Source organism: Tenebrio molitor, chromosome 7 (genome assembly GCF_963966145.1).
Source record: "Tenebrio molitor chromosome 7, icTenMoli1.1, whole genome shotgun sequence".
Classification (NCBI taxonomy): Eukaryota; Metazoa; Arthropoda; class Insecta; order Coleoptera; family Tenebrionidae; genus Tenebrio; species Tenebrio molitor.
The window spans coordinates 14,686,093-14,704,702 of NC_091052.1; the positions used below are offsets into that span (position 1 = coordinate 14,686,093).

At 37.6% G+C, this 18,610-nt stretch overlaps 1 protein-coding gene across 4 annotated transcripts in view; it reads left to right on the forward strand.

Annotated features, from left to right (window-relative positions):
• LOC138135793 (homeotic protein antennapedia-like) overlaps positions 1-18,610 on the forward strand; it is a 139,154-nt gene that overhangs the window by 29,137 nt on the left and 91,407 nt on the right. The window contains exon 2 of one of the 4 annotated variants that reach the window (XM_069054672.1): positions 1,224-1,290. The exons of the other annotated variants lie outside the window; for them this stretch is intronic. The gene's annotated coding sequence lies outside the window, so the exon portion shown is untranslated. The remainder of the gene's footprint in view (positions 1-1,223; positions 1,291-18,610) is intronic. 4 annotated transcript variants of the gene reach the window in all.

Genomic DNA, 18,610 nt, shown 5'->3' on the forward strand with positions numbered 1-18,610 from the left:
AAAGGCCAGGAAAATAAAAAGAAGAGAAGAAATGCAAGAGTACTACTTGGGGCAAGTGGAATATGTGAAATACCAGAAGATTTCAGTCTGTAGACAGAAGCAGAAGGGATGGAAGAGTTAAAAGTAGAAGTTAAGAACTAAAACACTTCAACCAAAACGAGAACCAAGAAAATATTTAGCAAAAAATACATAGTAGAAGATAGAAGTGGATATGAAGAACAAATTAGAAAGAGAATACTTATGGAGGTTTGGAAAAGGATTTAATAACTCCATAGAAGGAGAAATCGTACAGATATGTTGGTAAAAAAAAAGAAATTGAATTGAAGAAATGGTTAAGATATTGCACAGAGAAAACTTCAAATGGAAAAAAATGTATTTGGAAAAAGAAAATGAAGGGAAGGTTTGAAGGAAGTGGCAAAAGAGCTAAGACCAAGACCAAGAGAGAGCTAGACAAGGCATGAAGATCGACGAGTATGAAATAAAAAATTTTTTGGTGAAAGTCATGGAAATGGAGAATGAAGAATTTGGAATTTTGCTAGTTCGAGATGTTGGTGATTTGGAGCAAAAATGAAGAAGCTAGGGTAGTTCCATGAAGGGAAAACTTGCCGCAAGAAATAATGATTTGTTGTTGCGCCGGTACCACTCTGTCGGTGGTGCTACCGGTTTTGCTGTACTAGTTTTGTGAAAACGGTCGGTGAAAATTTGTCCTGGCAGTACCGTCGGCACGATCCGTGCGAATAATCTCGTTTAAATTTAATGAACTCCGTCGAGCGCGCATCTATGAAACAATCCCGTTCATAAATCAGTCTAAAAAAGAAGAACCACATAAAAAGATATGCGCATTAGCATGACATAAAAGTCTCCTCGTTTAATTTTATTTTTGTACTTTGTTTTTTCGACGTTGGAGTCTTTTAAAATAAATGCCAGTGACATCCTCACTGTCAAGTAAACCCACGTTATTCCGTTTAAAAGGTCGACCGTCGTTTTTGTAAGGAGTAGTCTCCCCAAAGTCACCTTTAGTGGCCATGTTACGAAATTCATTCGTCGGAATGTAACGGCAACCGAGCGCAGTAGGCCGTTTTTGTGGCGGCGTAATTACGTATAGGCATTTTCGTTGGTACTGCTCGACGCGGTGGTACTACCTGAAAAAACCCACCGGAGCTCCGCGCGCACATCATAATCGCTCCCTTGTGCGGTACTCACTTTGTTCTTGTTTGTTCCAGGTACGAAGCGTCCATTCCGGCTCTATTATCGGCTAATTGTTCTTGTTTAGTAGCTCGACTTGTAACTGTAAGTACAATTTTGCAAGAACTTTATTAGCGGCACTAAATCTCCAGCGGTTCGAGAACCGCGAGCGCTTTTTTCGCGCTCTCTCGGGTACCGCGGAGCGACCAAGAACCTTCCGACGTTTATGCAGATTTTCCCAGATGGACGTTATCAGCGCGCATGATGTATAGAGTTCAATTATACAGTAACATGGCATTGTTTTAGAGGTTGACAGTAACACTGATTGATGGAATATCGGGTCGGCGATGCGTGTAGCTGAATTACCCGGAGACTCCGGTCGGGGCAGTTTTTTCGGTACCACGGTGTCGTCTTATTGAGAAATCACGATAGAAACGGTACTTCATGAATTAGGGATTCCGTCGTAATTTCACCCGTGGTACCGATCTGCTCCGCCTAACATCTATATTTTTCGTCTTCATCATTCCTTCGCTCCCACTATAATTTACCACCGCGTTTTTATGGGCACGTTACGCAACGCTCCACTAATGAATTCAGTTATTAAGAAAATGGTAGATTGCCCGCTGCGATTTTACCTCGTTCGGACTAGACAAATTGGGCAGGCGTCCATCCGTGTCTTGTATCTAGTCCCATTATGGCACTCGGATACCATTTTTATTGTCAAGAAAAACAAAATGTTCACCGGGGACACATAATTTTTCGGGGATATTGTCCCACCGACCGTTCACTTCTTCACTCGGTCTCGACCAGTAAGTGAAGGTCGCAAACTGATTTAAAAAATATTCACGGTTAGGACCGTTAGAGACATGTTAGAATTTTGAAAGCGCTAGAAATTTGTGGTCGGTTTGGAGTATGCAAAAGAAGAGTACAAGACCTACGGATTGATGGACGTAAATCTTCACGAAATGTCAAAATACAGTTAGTATCGTGCTGCAAAAGAGCCGACCCAACATATAATTAAAAAAAATTGTTGAGTGGTTTATGTGCTGGGAATGTTTAAATGTTTCGGCCGGTGCCCTGCATTTCAATTCAAATTCGGTGCTCTGCAAAAATTCTTCCGTCATGTCTTCCCTTTTTTAAATTTTGATTCTCATCTGTTTTGTGAGTTGAAGAATTTGTCAGTATGGCAGAAATCATAAACACTACTTAAATGCCAAATTGTGGAGAGTTTTGTGGTTCTAAATGTTAAAATGGCTCGCTAAAAAATTAACAGTGCCACAAAAAATACATGATTTCATAGTAGATTGTATCATTAAGAGTAGAAGGTTGTTTTATGCTTCGACCAGTGCGGCCTCGACTTCGTCTCGGTCTCAATCACCGGGCTCAGCACAAAAAGACTCACTTCTACTCTTTCTACTATTTTTGAAGAATGTTTCCAAGTTTCTAGTTCCACGCTAAATTTAGGCAAAGTCACAAAACTCTTATCGTTCTAGGAAATTGCTTCACTCTAATTTTACAAAATTTGTGTCAAAATTTTTGTAATTTTTTATTAGTCTGGTAAGTGAAAAAGTTCTTTCAAAATCTTCTAAATTAACACAAGTAGGGTTCTGATACAGACCGATTGTACCTACAGGGTGATTCAAGTTTTACCGCCCGAGCGAAAACACACACTTCTAATCTATTGAAAATTCTCAAAAAATTCAGGAATGATTGTGTCACGCTGTAGAACATTCGGTATAAAAATTTCAAATTTTTTAATGAAACGAGTAAATATTTATTTCGTTTTAATTAAATAACCGCTACATTAATTTACATAATTTTTCACTGAGAATCCTTTCAAACATTCAGGAAAAATTTGATGTCATTGAAATCATGAAGCATCACCGGTTTTTTAAATAAATGGAATTGTAATTAAAGTGCAAAATTTAGCTATGATTAATTATTAAATTGGGCGGTCACTTCAACAATAGAGGTTATTTATGGTACCCTTAAGGGACTAAAGAATTACTAGAAAAGTTGTCAACAGATGTTTCCCAACAAAGAGGTATTTATTTATGACACTGCAGTTGTAAATCGTGATCATTTTTCCCTGCTAATGTTAAAATTGGAATAATTCAAAAACTAATCCTTTTCTTTTGATGCGAATTTCATAAATATGTTTTTTGAATTAATTGTGAATTATGAAAAAAAATTTTTTTTGGTCAAAATCAATTTTTTTAATTTTATGGCTCTGAATGAAGTGATATTTTTTAATAAGGTTAATCGTGCGGGCGGTAAAACTTGAATCACCCTGTACATATGACAAAGTTTTTGTCCTTTCCTGGTTGTTCAGAATCTACGAGGACATTTTTTAACAATAATTTTTGTTGTAGATTCAAAACGTCGTTAAATTAGCACCAATATCTAGATATTTTTTTCTATCCACCAACTAAGTACTTAATTAAGCATTAATGTAGATTACACCTGACATTAACCTTACCAATAAATAATCCCGTTATCTGGATTTTTTTTCAACCTTTTTTCCGAATGTGCGAAAAAGCGAAGCATTTGTTACCGCACCTAGCTATCTTAATGCACGCTTTCTAACACGGCAACAGTTATCGTTAGTGGAAGTTATATTTCTAATTTAGCTTCTTATTAACCGTCCATACACATAATAGATAGGTGTAGATAATAAACCAATTAAACATACCACTTGTATCAGTTAACCATGACTCGCTACTACATTTTGTCTAGTTATAATTTAGTACAAGAAAATAACTCAATTTTGGTGGATGACGTAATTAATTAAAATTTTGATTTATGATTTATTCCGTGGACGCTCGTTTATTAGCTCTCATTATTCCACCGGAAAAAACAAACGAGTTCGTCTCAGATTGAGATGTTGGGTCAATTAGTTAGCGCAAGATTTTTGTGAGAAAAGTGTTGGGTCGTCGTTCCTGCTGGACTGGGTCCAGTCCTGCTGGTGTATTTTTCAACCGCTCCTAATTTCTTAATCCGACTAAAAATTCCTCGTAGCCTCGGACCTCCGGTTCACGGCGAGCCAGAACCAGTTTGTGTGAAAGCTTATCTCCAGCCCACATACCACTTACATAACCGAGTCCCGAAATTTCGGCAACATGGCCGCCCAGCAAACAACTTTTTACCGACGGATCGACCGAATTGATTAGAGAGCCTCCCCGTCTTTGGTTTTTTTCCGTAATTGCGGAAGCTATAACTCCGGAGCTCTCAGTCCGCCTCTGAATAATAAATCGGTCTAATCGGAGCCGGAGTTCCGGAATCAAAAATGCCGTCTCCGATTTTTTCCCTCTCGTTTTGCGTAAACACGGCCCAATTCGTCCACGGTCCTTCGCAGGACATGTATTATTGATGCGACGCGGTGGCCGACGCTGCCTATTTAGCGCTAAATAGGTAGTGAAAAGTAAATTTCACGTCCAGGTGCCAGGTACATGCTGGTGAATTTTAAACGACGCGAAGGACTTCATTATTTGCCAAGGAAAAATTCGCCAGTCCTTATTTCCGCGTTTCGGGATCTATTTTCGATTCACGTTTTCGGTAGCGCTGAATTATGCATTAGAACGTAACGGTAACACTCAGGATGTTACAACACTCCTCGTAATTTCGACGCGACTCGATCACTCCTCCAGGACCAGTCTACATTTTTTTCTTTCACTTATCCCAGAAAAATCTCTTCGTTTCTCCTGGTACAGCTGAATTTTTTCCCTCCGAAACTTTGTCCCACTTTTTGCAATCCCGTGATTAAAGACGTCTTGTCCCTGCTCCAACCCTTCCTCTTTTGCGGTAGTAAACAAGTGAAAACTTGAAGAGCAAGTCAGAAGTGTTGTGTTGCCTCTTAACTAACACCAACCACACGATTACCTCGCATATTATTCCTTGTTCTTTTTGCAGGACATAAATTTGATTAATTAATCCAAAGCGCAGACTTTCCTCGGCGCTGCGGCCGCATTACCGTCAGCTTCCAACTTTACATCGTCATAATGGGCGCCGTATGAGATCGCGCACCGTTCTGTTGACCACAATATCCATTCGGCTGTACAATTTCCTTTTCCCGGCGCCAGAGATTTGAATTCCTCCGGTGCGTGTGTGTATTTTTTTTGCAGAAAACTCCAATGATGTCATTTGAAGTTTGTATGGCGGTCGCGTCGCGATTAGCATTTTTCGCCGCTACATACGGAATGAGTCGGTGTGTAGTGGGCTTAATACAGATATTACTCGGATTTGTTATCGGTTTAATCAAAGTTTTTGCTTCCAAGGAAGTGGCACATAATCCGGTGCCATGTACGTCCATATAACGCCATACAATTGACTCGCCAGTCCATAAATCTTGGCCACTGTGTTCACATTAGCCGCTACATTGATTACATGCATCGTCCACACAGCCGAAGTGAACTGTGCGCAATTTGTTGCAATAAACAATGCACTTGGTCGGCCGCTTCTCAATCCACTTGAATTTTTTTTGGGACTTTTTCCACCCGTAATAACTCCATCAGCGCAACAAATAACTCCGACGCATAAATAAAATTACACTCAAAGCCCCTAATTAATGGCTCCTTATAATTTAATAACCGGCTACTGCATAAATCTCGCCATCATGTGTCAAGATGGCGGCGGTGCGCGCCTCCTTTGTTTTTGGTGGAGCTCGGCCAAGATATTTTGCACTTCTTCGGGACAGAAATATCGGCGTGCAGACGCATCACCTGTCGGCATCTCTTCAAAGGGACTCTCACGCATCTCATTAACCTAGAACAGGCGCGCTCCATCATTTGCTTAATTACGCTCGAACCGAAAAACGAACGAGACCGAAGTGATTGCTTCTGCACAAGATCTCGCATTTTTTGCCAAGGGAAAAGAACAGATTTGGCGAGAAAGCAACCCGGAGGTGGCTGCTGTGAACGGGGCTTAAGCACAAGTAAACAATTTACGTAGGCTGAGATTCGCGAAGACGTTTTCGAACAGATTCTAATGCACGTGCAGGCAAAAACATGTTTTTCAAGCAAAAATTAAAATTTATCCAGTGTTCCAGGCAGTGGAGATTTTTTTCGGTGTCGCTGATTGATTCGTACGGTTTTCACGTCAAATTTCATAATCAAACAATTAATCAGTCGACTTCGGAGTGCGATCGAGGCATCATTTTGAACTGTGGTGGTTGTCACATCCCTTACAATTTTTTTGGAAATTTTTTAGTACCAAAGGGAGAAAATTTTCAAAAATTTTGTATTGAAACAGTGCAAATTGAAGAATTTCTTGTTGATTAACGATGAAAATGAAGAGATAATTTTGATTGGATATTAAAGAATTTTGAAACTTTTTGAAAATTCGAAAAAAGTATTTTTAATTTTTTTGGGTCCAAACGGGGTCGTTTTTGAGTATTTTCTCTAAAGAATTGAAAATGTACCTAATTTGTGGCAACGTGGAAAGCTCCATTTTTCAAACTTTCTCGCTTTTGTGGTTGTTAAGTGATGTGTAAGTGGCTGGGGGTTGCGCTAAGTGCTGCGTTGCGCTAAGATCTGTGAACACATCCTAAGCCCAAGTTGATTTCTCTGCAGGCTGAGCTTAACTCAGTCAACTTCACACTTTTTTTAACAAGTTTTAACATACAGAGTGTCCAAAAATAATATTTTATAATTTAATCAAAAATGACAATTTCTATATTTTTCTGAACGGTAAAATTTTTATTCGGTGTCGGTGTTAGACTCACATGTAGGACTAGTCATGTTCTATTTTTTGAAGAATGAAAAATTTTATTCAAAAATTTGTTGGACAGCTGAGTCATCACAGAAACAATCATTGGAAATTTGAAACGAATTCAAAAAGAGAAAAGCATATATTTTTTTTTTGGTTTTAAGAAAACCAAAAAAAGAAAGAGATCTAAATGTAAGTTTGTTGCTACATTTATGATGTTCTGAAAAAATTAATGACTGACAGGAATGAGAGTCAGAACGTGTTGGATTCTATCATGGGCTGTGGCCTTGGAAATATCTGCGCGAAGGCGGAGCAGTAAACCAGTGAAAAATCTATAAATGAAAACTGAAAACGTCGACTACTTTCAAATTCAAATACGTAGAAATGACGAGAGAGAGACGAAACTAATGTAACGAAGGACTATGTTTTCCGGTCGGTTTGTGCAGATATGACTCATAGCCCATGAGATAATCCAACACCTCTGCATCTATTGCAGTATGGGGAGAAGCCTCGTTTTTTAAGAATTAATTGTTCTGGAGTCATTTTTTCAAAGAGAAAATCCACATTTTGAGTTCTTCGGAACAAAATTTAATATTTATGGAGTCCAAAAAAAATATAGAACATTTTGTTTTCTACCCAAAATTGAAATTTTTCCCACAATTCATGTTTTCCAAAAGCGATCCGAATCATAACTTTGCAAGTATGTTTTGTGTCTTTTATTGTTATCGATTGATCGACTATCCAAGGTAATCTGAAACCGTGTCGTTAATTATTATTTGCCAGGTAACATTGTCGTCATTAATTTTGTGGCAAAAAAGCTCGTTAAGGAGCCTCGGGGCAACTCCTAAACAGCGATAACAACAATAAAAAAAATTGAGGGACGAGCAAACAGTCGAGTTATTTTAAATAAAACAAATTTATCAATAACCGAGTAGTAAATTAACTCTGGCTCGATTTGAAAATTAAATTTAGCGTTAATTTAATTTATGGCGTCATACTGCACATCATTTATTGATTGGTGTGTTGTGTATTTTGCGCATGTCAATTTAGTTGGAAAAAAATCCACCTTGTAAACTATGGCCGTTCGAAAAACGGCAGATTGGAGGAAGATGGCGCGTCGGTGCGTTCGGAGATAACTTTTCCTGTTAATCTGTCCATAGCTCTGATTGCTTCATTATCTTTGCATCCCACACCGGTGCCAATTAAGCACTGGCGTGAAATGCTATCAAAATTAATGTTCGTGTGTAACAGAGCACTGAACTAGGTGTGTTTTGAACACATCTCAGTTATCAGATTTTGACACTTTGCAAGCGGGACACTAATTCGCGTCCTAGGGAGTCCTGGAGGAGGGTACCGATAAGATAAACGGATGAGCGATGGTCCCTCTCGGAAAAAAGTCCTTCCGGGGGGGCGATCACACGAAAATGCAAGAAAGATCGAATGCAGAAAAGTCTCTCCGACATAAATATCTCCGTGTTTATTCAGCGTTTTCTTTATTTGCACTTCCTTCGCTAATGCAACCGGGCATGAGGGCAATTCGTTACACAGTTCCTTTGCTTCGTTTCTAGTAAATTAAGTAAACAGTGGAGCTGCGGAAAGTCGCTTAATTGCGTCCAATTAAGACGGCACACATGCAGAAAAAAAATTGGCCGAAAGGCAATTCTTGCGAATAAGTTACGAAACACGGCGGCTCCAATGATTTAGGGAAGTTAGAAGTCGCGCTCGACTGTAATGGTGTTCCATCGATTTTACATTAGGGGTTTCTTTGTACATTATACTTTATACAATCTAAAGTTGGATATGCACCCGGTTGGAGAGTTATGTCCCTAAAAAACTCGGAAACTTCGGAGATGGAGAGCGGGAAAAAAACAGATAATGGGAAATAAATTTGCAGGAGTTCGTGTTGTGATATTTTTCACATTATAATTAGGTGGGGGATATTCTTGCACAGGGCGAATATTGAACTCGCGCTAATATATTATGTCAATTAGGGCGGGGCGAGCAAGGCGATGGAATTTTTATTCACTGTCGCTGATAGACTCGCACAGCGCTCAAACATATTCCAACAACTAATTCAATCACTTCAATGGATTTTTCTCGTCCTGCATTTTTATACAAAGTCTGAAAAGCTTATTTTTTCAAAATTTAGTAAAAAAAGATAAAGATATTTTACGAGGAACAATAAAGAAAACCAGGACGCCTTTGATGTAAATAACTGTTACGTAAGTTTGTTATTATTGCTGTACCGTTAAATTTTATCATTCCTTGACCTTGAAGAACCAACTGACAGGACATCAAGACACCCAAAAAATAAACAAATGTATGTAACTATGCCTAGGACGCTTATTTCGTATTTTCCAATACCATTTCATCGACAGCGCACTCACCTAATTTTTTTTTAAATAATGATTTGTTAAAACCAAAGTCGGTGTTAAATTAATTAATTGCTCACTTGCGTAGGTATGGCATTTAAATTTATTCACCATCTAATAAAACAAACGCGACAACGCCTTATTAATTATTTATCAATTATTCAAAGCCGACTATGATCAGAAATAGCAAAGACATAGAACAATTTGCTGACTCATACCTACCTACCACTGCGTCATATTAATTTGTATTTTTTATGAAACTCCACGCTGTAGAGAAAAATTAAGACAAACGAGAGCTTGAAAATTAGATCAATTTCTTTGGACCAGAGAGACTCACTAGGGGCTAGGTGTGGAGATTAAGGGGGCGTTCCAAAATTTTGCACCAACATTTTGGGCAGCAGCAGAAAGAGAACTTGTATGAGCTAATAAGGAGCCACGGGAATGGAAAAATAAAGACAATCAAAGAGTTTGAAAAATTAGGTCGATATTTTTGGACCAGAAAGACACACTAGGGGCTAGATCTGGCGAGTAAGATTCAAAATTTCGCAACCGACATTGGACAGAAAGACAGAATCTCACAAGACTATAAAAAATGTCGGTGTTGGCATTTTGAGTCGAAATGATGAACATAAGTTTTTCACGAAATCACTCCAGATGTTTTTAAAGCTTTTAGAGCTTTATCCATTGAGTACAATTTTTTTCACTCTAATTCTGTTCTGGCTCCCGTCCAGACCCTCCACATTTTCAAGTTTAAGACACTCGAGTGGAGCTCCAGTTGGCTCGTATCCTTAAGGATCAAGTCCTTTTTTGGTTTGATCGATTTTGAGAAAATCGAAGTTTTGAAAATAGTATTCGGTTGCGTTGAAAGAATTTTTCCCGTGGCCTATCAATCTTGATGTGCCCCATCTCTTTAGTGTTTTTTCGTGTCATTTTCCCCCCAGTTTTCCATAAAGCAGCGAATCGAATCGCGTTCGCTTCCTCTCTTTTTTCCAAACAGCAGACAAGAGACCGGCTCGTGATAGAACAGTTTAATATATAATCGGTATATAACAAAAACCGCATTTCTCCCTCAGGCCAATACATTACGGACGCAGAAGGTCGGAAAATTTAATATCACCAGCTTGTATACCGCTGTTCTCGCAATTCTCTAACTTTCGGTATTTTTCCATTACATCACATTCTCGACGAGCGTTGTCTGCACTTATGAAACGCGTGTTGTGCGTCCACGTTGACGTAAAATTTATGTGACGAAATTTTCTTTCTTGCAATTAAACCCGCAATTCGTCCTCCCCCGGCCGGTCTCCGCACCAGAAGCCGTCACTCCTCCATTGTATTCAGATCTGGGAGTCGCGGCGGCGCTCGTAAATCGCCTGCCTAATCGGTCGACCTTCTTTTCCGAATATTTCGATAAATCAGGGGTGCACCGAAGGGGTTGATACCTGAACACGATCAGCGCCCCTCGCGTACGCGACATGCATAATGTGTAAGCAATCGGGGCGAGGGCGAAATCCGAAATGGAACAGCTGCGCTCAAAGGGGTTGTCCCAATTTGTCATTGTTTCGACTAAATATTAAACTAGGAATTATTAGAGAGAGCGCGCCGGTTAATTGGGATTTTTCGCCGACTTATTATTAATAATATCCCGGGGAGGGAGAACGATAGGTTATTTGGCTCACTTGAGAGACAAATTCTGGGGGTTTTATCTTATTTTTCTACCCTCGTCTTCCCCAACAAAGATAGATTACTCCGCCATTCTTGCAATTTCCCTGTCGTATCTGGGCTCATAAATTCCTGGTGAAATATCGCCAGTCGGTGACTGGGGTGAGAGGATGTTCGTGAGGGCCGAGAGGGCGGCTCCCGCGAATAAAGAAATACACGATCAAATCGACGTTTAAGGGATGACGGGTGAAAAAGTGAACGTGCAAGTTGCGCCACTAAATTCCGCAAGCAATAACGATGTAAATTTAGCTGTTGAAATCGCCGGCATGCCGCATTATATTTCTAACGGGGAATTTACGGCCGCGTTCATTCAAATTAAAATTTGAGTGGAGTTTTACACCCCGCAATATGGATCCCGCTTCATGAGCAAATTATGTTTTTAAAAAGTTTGTTAGCGCCCTATTGTTTTTCCCCCGAGAGGGACGCCCAGATGGGCCGGCGCGGGGACCATCCATAAAACGATTACTGATGGTGGCGGCGCATTTTGGAAGTACCGGACGGTGCGCGACTGTTCTGGCTAGTTTTAAAATAGCGTGATTAATTGTGGTGGCGGAATTGATGCACTCCATTCCGAACGTTGTTGACTCACGTACCTTGATTTATTATTGGGTGTTTTGCTTTAGTACTCTTTCATTAGCAAAATAAAAGCACGGACCGAATTATCCGACGGTTTTGTTCGTTTTGTGATAAAACACGGGACGCAGTCGACGTCTGTTTCGAAAATAACACAATCATCGTTGTTTATGGCCGATTTTTCTGATGCGACGCCATTTTGACACGATCCAGATAACGTTCGAAAAATTTTAGCAAAACGTCCGCTCTGACAAATTTACACGAATAAACGCTTGTATTCACTCCAAATATCAACCGCGCTTGTAATTTTCGATTTTAAGAATATTTTGAAAATTTTCCAAAATGCAACGGAAGGAACTCAAAATCAAACATATCATATAGCGTATCAGGCAATGTCTCTCTCTGTTTCATAGGTCCAGCTAAATATGTCTACAGGGCGGGGCAGAATAATTCTATTTTTGGAAAGTCTTCAAATATTGTCAAAATTTAGATACTATTGTGAAAATCATTTGACTGGATGTGATGAACAAGAAAACACAAAAAATAATGGAGAATTCAAAAAATCCTCGAAATTCAGTCAGTAATGGTCTCTTTTCATTTTCAAAATTTTCAAAAATTTGATTATTTTTTTATTGCTGTAAGAATAATTGGTACTTTAGATCTCTCTGTAGGAAACATGGTGGGCAACTATAACTGTTGAATTTTGAAAATTAAATATTCCCTTTTTCAAAATACTAGATGCAATCCAAAATTTTTCAGTTAAAAATGTTTCAAGATTAAAAAAATGGCTCCAAGTACCTACAAAATGACAAAATTACTTCAAATATCTGTAACTGATATCTATTCTTTTCTTCTCGAGTGAAACTAGACTGATGATGCGATTTAGAAATTTTGTGTGTTTTCAAAATTTTGGCCTTTTCGAAATATGTACATATTTAAATATTTTTTTTGTCTACAATATTAGTTATTTTCAAATAGCATTAAGGCTCACTAGGACAGCATTTTATACCTTCCATTTATTATTTTCCAAATTTTAAATACATTTTTGAATTCGCTTAGAACTTTTTTGAAATCTTCATTGGCTCAAATGTATTAATCGGACATTCAATAATTTTTGTTTTTGTTTATTATTTATCTAAACGGCTGTTTTGTAAATTTCAGCATCCGTGTAGATTAATTTTTGCCACCATATTGGCCAAACTGTCAAAATGGCGACAAGACAAAGATTTCCAACACCACATGTTGATTCTGTACTTTCCAAAATCATTGATAAAACGAGAAATTTTTTAAACAATTAATTCTAGTATGTATGTAGTTCTAGTAATAGCTGCATCTTTCTATTTCTAGAAAGGAAAACACCCAATTTCTCTTTGTTCCGAATTCAAGCATTCGAATTGTCAAATTTGATTGTTTTCGTTGGCAAAACTGAACTATTCGACGCCATCTTCCAATATGGCAGCTCCAGCGTGATATATCTATATCTCAATAACATCTACGCGTAAATATTCAAATTATTTTTCTTTGTGATTCAACTACCACTTCATCAAATTGTCAAATTTGATTGTTTTCGCTGTCGAAATCGATTACTCTGGCGCCATCTTCCAATATGGCCGCGCGTGATACATCTGAATCTACGTGTCTCGCCCCGTCGCGTGCGTTGTCATTCTTATTAAAAAATGAAGCAAACTAGATAAATGACCAATTACAATTTTTACATTCAACAAAACCAATTAATCTCTACAAATAGAAATTAAATTGTTACAAGAAATTAAACGAGTCCAGGAGTCCCATTTATCAGTAAACAAATTTCTAAAAGGAAAATTATTGATATAATTGACCGATTATTTATACAATTATTTACATTTACGTTAAAATGTTGTTTCAAGGTGGTCGATCCAGTTGAAAGTTGTCACAACCGTAAACTGTTAATTAAGTAGCAATTGTGTAATGATTTCGTTGTTGGTTGGTCCAGTGGTGTGTTTTTTGTCGTTTCGGGGTTGAAAATTTCATCCCCTTGCGTTTGGTGATAGTGTGTGGAGTGCAGTTCGCCTCCGAGAGCGCAGTTCGCTGCAGCGGCTGTAAAATGTTTATGTAGGAATTGTTTCGGGGTTATTCATCTTCGGCGAGCGCATTGCAAGACCCAGAGGTAATCAGCTCCATGATTCAGTCGGTGGCGTATCACGAGATTCTCCTCGGCGCACTTCTCTGATGAATCCATTCCCTAATGAATATGTGCAATAAATATCACCCTCCGTGTGGTCTAAGGACGTTCCTCGGCACTATTTCATTTAGGAAGTGGCGACCGATTAATGCGTGCATTTTTAATAGTCGGCGGGGATGTTTTATGGGGTGTCGACGTTGTTAGGTGCACTCGGCCGATTTCATTATCTCTTCTTCGCTTCTTTTGAGCGCGCCCGAAATTAACATGGACTATCTTTATCGGAAGACGCGAACACTCCTCCTCCTCCTTATCTGTTTATGATTTGTTGGCGAAGGCGGGGGATGAAAAAATGCAAACCGCACAGATAGCGAACGCTTCTTGTAAACGGCGACGAGTCGAGGAGGGATTTATGGACGAGGTCCTATAAATATTCAGGCGACTTAGATACGTCCGTTTTGCCACTCGATTATGTCCTTCTGCAGACGAGCTGATTCGCCACAAAGGGCTCATAACAACATTCCGGAATTGCCGACGCTGTATTAGCGTTCGGTTTCATTGATGGTGAAATATGGAAGCGGGGACTCGGCTGCATAAGTCTCAATTAATACGCGCGCAGTTGGGACTCCAGATCGCTTACAGGACCAAGGAGGCTCGTTTCTTATATTTGACAAAAAAAATCATCTACAATTTCATCCTGATGCCACTTTATCCAAAGCATCTTCCTTTGTTCTTCTATCTACAAGAATTTCTTATGAAAGCGAGTTTGTGGAAGATATTTTCAATAGATAAAATATATTTAAAGATACGGACGTGGCATCTTGCAACTACGCAATTAATAGATCAGCAATGATGTAGAACTTTTCTATAATAAAATAGAAGAACATTTCAAAGTTACAATATTTTTGATAGAGAAATTTTCAAGGATTCTGACACAATTTCTTGCAACAACGCCAAAATAGATTTCAACGACCCAGTAGGATATTTTTTTGTCAATGTGGTCTACTGTGATTGTAGAATTTTTCTGCGAACAAATAAATAATATCCTTTCGCAATTTCAAGGATGCTAAAAGTTCTAAAGTTTCGCGAAAGGCTCCAAATACAAGAAATATAGAAGAATGTACCACCGGACTCCACGACAAGATATTTTCAATAGATTTGCTTTTTAATGTGTCAACATTTTCATAGATGCATCTTGTAGCGCCATAAGCAGTAGATCAGCAATGGTGGAATAATTTGTTTTGTAAATGATGTCTAGAATCATTGTAGAATTTTTCTATAAACAAACCAAATATCATTCATGAGTAATATCAAGAATGTTGACAGTTCTACAGCTTCAGAAAAGTGGCTAGATTTGCTTTATAGGTAATTTTGTTGTTCTAACAAGGCAAAACATCTACAAGAATTTCTTTGCAATCTAATCTATGAGAAGATATATTTGATAGTTTTGCTTTGTGGTTTAGAACATTTTTAGAACAAATTTTTTTATAGATACACACAAATTCTTGCAACGATATAGAACTAGATCAGCAATGATGTAAAAATGTTGTTTTTGTAACTGCTGTCGTTGTAGAATATTTCTGCAAACAAATGGAATAACATTTATTGGTAAAATCAAGGACGTTGAGAGTTCTAAAGCTTCTCCAAGCACTCTAGGTTTCTCTACCTAATCCTAGTGTTTTAACAATGCAAAAAATCTACATAAATTTGTTATCAATGGATTCTATGGACGAATAGTTTCCATAGATTTGCTTTTTGATGAGGCAGCATTTTTAAAATAATTTTTTTATAGATACTGAGGTGATCTCTTGCAACGACACAAGAAATAGATCAGCAATGATGTAATAATTATTTTTTTGTTAAGGGTATTTATTCTCATTGTAGATTTTTTCCATGAAATAAAACAGCTTTCTCTAGTAATATCGGAGTTGCAAAAAAACTTCACAAAGCACTCTAGATTTGTCTTTAATTGGATGAGTATGTAATTTGATTGTTTCGATAATAATAGGACAAATAACCACGACCTTTTTTGTGAGAGGATGTTTTTTGAAGTGAAGCAACATAATTCGTGTAAATCGTTGGGGTAGAAAATCCGCATCAAAATCAAAAGGTGTTTTCGCGATTTCCTTCCACCCCAGATTGTCCACGTGATGCGTTTTAAATTGCCTCCATATAAAATACATCACCGATTCTTCCCCGGAACAGCGATACAGCAACTCCCGATTAACACAAGAAAAAGGAGTTGGCTTAATGTTTTCATCAAAACGTTGTAATCTACATTTGAAGATCGGTAAATCACCCGGAGGATCACGCATCGGCCATTAAAGTTAAACGCACGTTAAAGATGTCGAACGTCTGGATCGGTTCGCTTTATGAATATTTAAAATGGAATTAATTGACGGGAGGGTACGTTGAAAATTTGGGGTCGGACCGCCTCGTTAAAAATTCCGATAGATAATAGATAACTGTCATTATTCTAAATCACAATACAATCACCATTGCGGCGCATCGATCATACAAATGAAGTGTACAGTGTTGAGACAAGAATAATTGTGCAACCTTGAGGACTGTCTTCGCCTTGCGTCACCCTGAACCACCAGCTGGTCCCCGCTGGTAAAAGATGGGACACGGATGTGGAAATAATGCGAGTCAAGGTCTACTGCATTGCATACCTGTTCAGGATTTCCATTTTTCGGCGAGTCCCACTCTGTGCGCTCAACCCTCCGGTTCCCAAGACGAAACTTCGCCAGAAGTACGCTGTCAAAGTTTCTACAACAGTGACTTAGTTGAATAGTTTCGTCTGTGGCCGCGCTACTTGCTGCAACTTTACGACAACAATAATTAAGTGGGGAAAATTTTGACATGTTTGTAGACTGAAACTTTCTGCTGTACATGTTTTCATTTGAAAAGCGGCACGCAACGTCTGCATTTACATTAATAATAATTGGGAGAGGCAATTTAGACCAGAAAACGCGTTTTCATTTCCTGGAGAAGGAGGACGCAGTGATGGATGGGTTAGGAGACGATAAGAAATATTCGAAGCCGGGTCGTCGTTATTACATTATTTATTCAAAAAATTTACTCATTTCCAGGGACAAATTGGACGAAAAGAGTTCAAGTTGTTGTCACAGTGGAATGTTCAATGTTGTAAGTCGACACATGTGCACAATGGTGAATAATAAATGGTGATTTGTTTCAACAGTATTTACTACAAAACTATGTGAATGTCTTGATTCAGTTCTACGACGAAACAAAATGTCAAACACTCTGTTGCTTTCCGTTCATTCATTTCGAAGACGTGAAAACTCCAAGATTATTCAAGTTTTTCAGTTCACTGTACTAATAGAATTCCAATCAAAGACAAATTAAAGAGTCGCGGAAGCTTGGCAACTCCTTTGCAAATTTCTAATGTTACCAAAGAATTAAAAAAATTGTTTTTAAACATTTTGCAGCAAATCTGTTCAAGATAGATTTCTTTCATGAGGAATTCACTTCTTACATTGTTAAAAACCAAAATTAGATCAAGTGCTGACTAAAGACAAAGCTAGAAGGTTTTTGAAGCTTTAGAACTCTCAACACTCTTGATGTTACTAAAGAATGTAATTTTATTTGTTTGGAGAAAAATTCTACAACGAAAATAGACAACATAGAATTCCGAATAGAATCTTTATATCATAGTTGATCTATGTCCTGTGTTGGTGCAAAAATTTAGGTCAGTATCTATAAAAAATCAGTTTTAAAAATGTTCTAACGTACAAAGAAAAACTATTAAATATATCTTCTCATAGATTAGACTACTAAGAATAAAAAAAGATATTTTTGTGTTGTTAAAAATTAGTTAAAAAGCCAATTGAAAACAAATCTAGAAGCTTTCCTGAAGCTGTAGAACGCGCTAGATGTCGCATCAGTAAGTATCTATGAAAATCTTGAAGATTCCATTCATTTTAAAAATTTGTCGTAAAATTAAATGAAGAGCCAAATAAAGACAAATCTAGAATATTTAGAACTCTTAACGTCTGTGACTTTACCAATAAATGTTAATTTATCTATTCGCAGAAAAATGACAATATGCGAGATAATACATATTCTTCCATTATTGCTTGATCTGTGAATAATTTATTTTGAATTTTAGTTGTATCATTTTAAGGAAAAATAATAGTTATTGAAAGTGTCGAATTTTATTGCAAATTTGTTAATTTGTAAGGAGCAAGTAATCGACAAATCTGGAATGTTTTGTGAAGTTTTAGAAGTTTTTAGAACTTTGAACATCTCTCTATTAAATTTGAAGCTTATTTTATTTGTTTGGAGAACAATTCTACAACGAAAATAGACAACATTTATGAACAGAATCTTTGTATCATTGCTGATCTATGTCTTGTGTTGGTGCAAGAATTTGGGTCAGTAGATATCTATAAAAAATCAGTTTTAAAAATGTTCTAACGTACAAAGCAAAACTTTTAAATATATGAAATTTGCTAAAGAGCCAATCGAAGACAAATCTAGAAGCTTTCCTGAAGCTGTAGAACGCGCAAGAGATCGCATCAGTATTCATGAAAATCTATAAGATTCCATTCATTTTAAAAATAGTAAAATTAAATGAAGAGCCAAATAAAGACAAACTTAGAATATTTAGAACTCTTAACATCTATGACTTTACCAATGAATGTTACTTTATCTGTTCGCAGAAAAATTCTACAATGATAATATGCGACACAAAAATATTCTTCCATCATAGCTGACCTGTGAATAATTTATTTTGAGTTTTAATTGTATCATTTTAGGCAAAAATAGTTATTTAAAGTGTCGAATTTTATTGCAAATTTATTTAATAAATTTTTCCATACATTCCTGTCGTGCGAAATTCATGTAGAGTTCTAGATTGTTAAAAAATTAAGACTAG